The following is a 5,286-nucleotide window of genomic DNA, read 5'->3' on the forward strand; positions in this document are numbered from 1 at the left end:
TTTTCTTATTTTAATCACATTTTTATTTTTTCTGTAACAGAAGCCCCACTCCAAAGCCTTATTCTTAGATTTCTGGCAGCTTGGACATCTCCCCAGATGACTGAATTTTCAGTCTTTTTTTTTTTTTCCTCCAAAGTACTTACTTGTGGGTGGCAGTGTTACTTTCAAATCCTACTTTGCATTTTTTTTTTTTCCTGGGGAAGATTAGAAAAAGCCATCTGGTTAACATTACCCTGAAAAATTATTCTCTGAGTGGAATTTACTAAGAAGAAATTGTGAGAGAAGGGAGTGTGTTATAAACCTAGCCAGAATACAAATAGAAAAATTCAGAAACTGAAGCATTACCTTCTGATACTTACCAGAATTACTTTTCTGTACAATCAGTTCACTTTTCATTCTAGCCTTTTTTTTCACTTTTCCCTTTGAGGAAAGATTCTTTTGAATTAACATGTATTTCTTTATTATTATTTATTTTTATTTATTTTATTTTATTTTTTAAGCCTATAGCACCCGGTATTTCTAGGTGGTCTCCCATTCAAGTACTACTAACCAGGCCTGATCCTGCTTAGCTTCTGAGGTTTGAAGTGATCTGGCGTGTTCAGGGTGGTATGGTCGTAGACTGAACCTCTATTTCTTGATAACACTTTTCTAGCTCTTTTGAGATTTAATCTTGTTCACATACTGCTTGCTACCTCTTGTTCACATACTGCTTGCTACCTCTTGTTCACATACTGCTAGCTACCTCTTCTATTCGGGTTTTCATTCCTACTGCCCTCCACCTCCTAAATAGTGACATTCTTGCTATGGCAATTTGCCTAGAAAAGAATCTGGCAAATAATGGGTGGTTAATAAACATTTGTTGATTGACTGAATGACTGCTTAAATGAATGAACAAATGCATTAGTAAGTAAAAACCTTCCTAGGAAGAAAAGAAACAAGGAGAGTAAATGTGAAACAAAGCCTTACTGATGAACTCTGTAAAGAAGTGGACGTGATTTTGATTTTATTCTTTTACATTTCTCTAGAATTTGTTAATCTTTACATAACTTTGAAAAGTCTACAAAGTCATATAATTTCAGAACTCAGCTTAGAAAAATCATTTGAAAAGTGACTACTGGGTCAACGAAATCATTTGAAAAGTGACTACTGGGTCAACGAAAAAAATAGGTTTTTTGTTTGTTTGTTTTTGTCTAATTGACTCATTTAATTGGAGTTATTCTATCCAGTTATTTGGAACAGACCACTAAGAAAGATTTTTTAGATTCTCATTATCTTGTACATTACTCTTCTATTCACCAAATTTACCTTTTATTTTGAATCTCTTAGAATATTATCTCACATTGTCCATCTTTAGTTTTCAAAGTAATAAAAGCCAAGCTGTGATATTAATCTAGGCCATATTGTATCATATTTGTTAAACATTTGCGATGACAAAAATCAAAATACTAATTAGCAAGTATTTTCATTATTTTTGTCTCTATAAAATTAACCTTTTGAAAGGCAACTTTAGTTATATTGTACCCTATAAATTTTAATTTATTTTCTTCTTAACACATTTCTGTAGTTTCCAAAATTTCTCCAATAAGCTTTCATTACTTTTATAATCATGGAAAGCAACAAATTCCATTATCCCCCTCCCAACCAAATCGGTCATTTTATCATTCTGACTAAACTGCTATTCACATTTGTATTTTATTATAGTAATTTCTGAAGGCATGGGAATCAAGGGCAGTAATTTCAACTTGAAATTTTTAAGGGCGCCATCCAGGTCAATGAATAGAGAACTACATTCACAGTGTATTTGTGTAGAATTTGCAATTGCCTCCTTTGATTGTGCTATCTATTCTCAGGCCATATCTAAGTTCAAATTACATCCTCATCTACTTCAAATGACTTAGTACATACTAATTTATTTCCTTTTCAATCTTTAATACATCTATTATTTTCTTACAATGTGAAATGAGGAGCAGGGATAATTGCTGAACTTCATTTTAGTTCTAATACTCTATGATCATTTGCTGAGATTGTTCTACAACAAATTCATTAGAGATAGAATTATGAAGTAGTGTATTTTGAATTCTCAAGAACATTGTTCAACTCAATAGGCAGTATATATTCTCAAATTGCATACAGAAATATGACCTTTGAAAGTGTACTCACGACATGAAAAGGATCACACTGGATGATAAGTTGGTAAGTTTGAAGAGTTCTAATACTATAATAATCATCTAACTCTATCCTATACCTCTGGCTTCAGTCACTTCTTTCTAATCAGAAAGACATCTGTGTATCTCCATATGGTATTACTTAAAGAATAGCTTCCTAGAATTTATTTCAACCTTCTGTTTCTCTAACTATAGAACCCTGCTTACAGCATAGACATCATTAATGAAATCCTATCCAGTTACCTCATGACTTTCATACTTATCACGTGGGTAGTTCAGGATGTCTATGCCCTGTTTTTAGAAGCGGCAGTAGCCTTTAGATTATGAATTTAAAAATATATATATTATAGGCATTTTATTTTCAAAGCCTGTTTTCAATTCCTCTGAAGGGAGCCAATATAACTTGGTAGTTAAACAGTTAAAAATAACAGGCTTGGAAACAAACAAATCTCAGTTTGTATCCTACCTGTGCTTTTCAACTACTGCTCGAGCTTGGACAAGTTTGGAAAAGCACAGCTAGGATACAAACTGATCCTGTTTTGTCATTTGTAAAGTAGGGATAATAGGACTCCATTTGTAAGATTGTTTATGAAGAAAAATTGCATGCCATGCATAAAGCACTTTGCATTTCATCAAGTCAAGCAATATTTATTGAGAACTAACCATGTGCCAGGCACTGCGCCAAGCTCCTCAGGACTGTTCTTCTTCCTTCAAATTTTCATCTAACTCTACTCCATTAGGTCTCAGCTTAAGTGATACTTTCTCAGGGAAGGCGTCTATGTTAGCTCAGGTCCTCTAGGAAGTGAATGCTAAGATAGGATTAGACGTGAAAGAGGTTTATTAGAGGAGATTCCTGTGGAAGATAAAGGGGAGGAAGCAAGAATAACTAGGAAAAGCATCATGCTCCAGTGGAAGTCTGGAGGAAGAAAGGAAAATTTGATAGGAAAAGACTAAAGTACTGTTCTAAGAAGAGTTTTGGCTAGACCAATGGTGAGCTCCCAAGTCAGATTTGTCCATTAGACGAGTCCTATGTCCTGCTGTGCTTAGTCATGGGCCCATTGCAGTTCAGAAGTATGGCCTAAGCTCCAAACGTGATAAAAGATCGGGAGAGGTAGCAGCTGCGGTTGTCAGTCAACTGTGCCCCCTCATCCCCGCAGGAGATCCAAGCAGCATATATCCATAGCCATCACACCCTCTATAATAGGTTAGATCCCCTATTTATTTGCTCTTATAGAAACATGTATTTTCCTTTTTTCAGTTATCACCATTAAATTTTTGTTTTCTAAATTTGTAAAGGTTATTCTTTCTGAACTGTAAGGCAGGGTAGGGACTGGGTCAATCTTGTTTACCTCTGCACCTCCAAGATGCACAGGATGCACCAGATGAGACGGCATATAATAGGTACAAAATACAATAGTAGTCATTGTTTTTATCCACTCTCTCTGTTCTATTCTACACATTACCACATCCAAAATAAACTACTGCGGTCCTGCACAGCAGTATATATTGCAGATTTCAGCTTAATGTTCGTTTCTCTAGAGCATCTTTATTTTACTTTATTTGTTTTAGGGAGAGGTTGCATCTTTATTTTTAATATATATCAAAGCTCAATCAAAAGTAGTGAAACCTTGGAGATGGATTCTTGAATATATAAAGTACACTTACGAACAAAAAGAGTAGAGCTCCAGCATCTGATTGTAAATCAGTTTCTTCAGTGGTTGATTCTGAAGAATCTCTCTTCTGTGCCAAGAGGGCCATGTAGACTAGTGACTGTCAGTTTCTCTTTAAATGACCTGTCTCCTTGCCCCCATCTCCTTTTCAGAAAGTAAAATTTTCATCAGATATAGCAAAGTGTTAGGGAGAGGAGAATGGGGATGTAAGTTAATAAAGCAAGAATGAAGGAACCTAGAAGTTGTAAATGACTCCACATTACCGAAGAGCTCAAGACACCAATCATACGCCAAATATAAAATTAATAATCACAAAAACTACATTATCAAGTAGTTTTTGTAAGGGAAATTACCAAGTCCCTTACTGCTGCCCTTCTTCCCTGACTCTGCCCTAAAGCTGGGAGTTGAGTGAGGGAGGGCCTACACTATGCTAGGGGAGGAGACATAGAATGCTGGTCTCAAGCTATCTAGAACCAAAGCTTGTCTTTGGAATTATTTGTGGGACATTGAGCAAATTGCTTGACTTTACTGAGACTCAGTTTTCTAACCTGTACTGTGAGGATAACAAAAGCAATCTTAGAGGACTGTTAATCAGATTATAAGAGATAATTTACGTAAAGTGCTTGGCAAGATGCTTGGCATATAGTAAATTCCCAATAAATCTCTCTACTATCAATTCTTGTTAGGTATTCCACCCTGCTGCTCCAGTCATTTTCAAAATGTGGTCCACAGACATTTTCAGGAGTCACAAGGTCAAAATTATTTTCATAATAACACTAAAAATTTATTTACCTTTTTCATTGTTTTTACATTTGTTTTGATGGTTCTCAAGTAAATCATTGCAGACCACAAGATTCCACTTTAAATCCACTAAGATGGTTATAATATAAAAGACAGACAATAATAACAAGTATTGTTAACTATGTGGAGACATTAGAACACATCCACTGCCGGTGGAAGTGTAAATGGTGTAGCCACTTTGGAAAAGAGTTGGCAGTTCCTTAAAAAATTAAGCACAGGGTTACCATACAACCCAGCGATTTCACTTCCAGGTATATACACAAGATAACTAAAGACATATATTTAAACAGAAACTTATACATAAATGGTCATAGCAGCATTATTCATAATAGCCAAAAAGTAGAAACAGCCCAAGTGTCCACCGCTTGATGAATAGCTAAACAAAATGTGATATATCCATATAGTGGAATACTGGCTGGATAATGCTTTTTGTGGGGGCTGTCCTGTGCATTGTTATAATGTTCAGCAGCATCCTCAGCTTGTACTCATTAGATACCAGTAGCAATCATGTGCCCTACCAAGTTGTGACAACCAAAAATGAATCCAGATAGTGCTAAATGTCCCCTGGGGGCAAAATTGCCTCCAGTTGAAGACCACTGGCACAAATCAAAGTCCTTATATCCTTCACTGCCATTCTCTTGCAGTAAAAA

This window comes from Pteropus alecto, unplaced genomic scaffold (assembly GCF_000325575.1).
Source record: "Pteropus alecto unplaced genomic scaffold, ASM32557v1 scaffold20, whole genome shotgun sequence".
Lineage (NCBI taxonomy): Eukaryota > Metazoa > Chordata > Mammalia > Chiroptera > Pteropodidae > Pteropus > Pteropus alecto.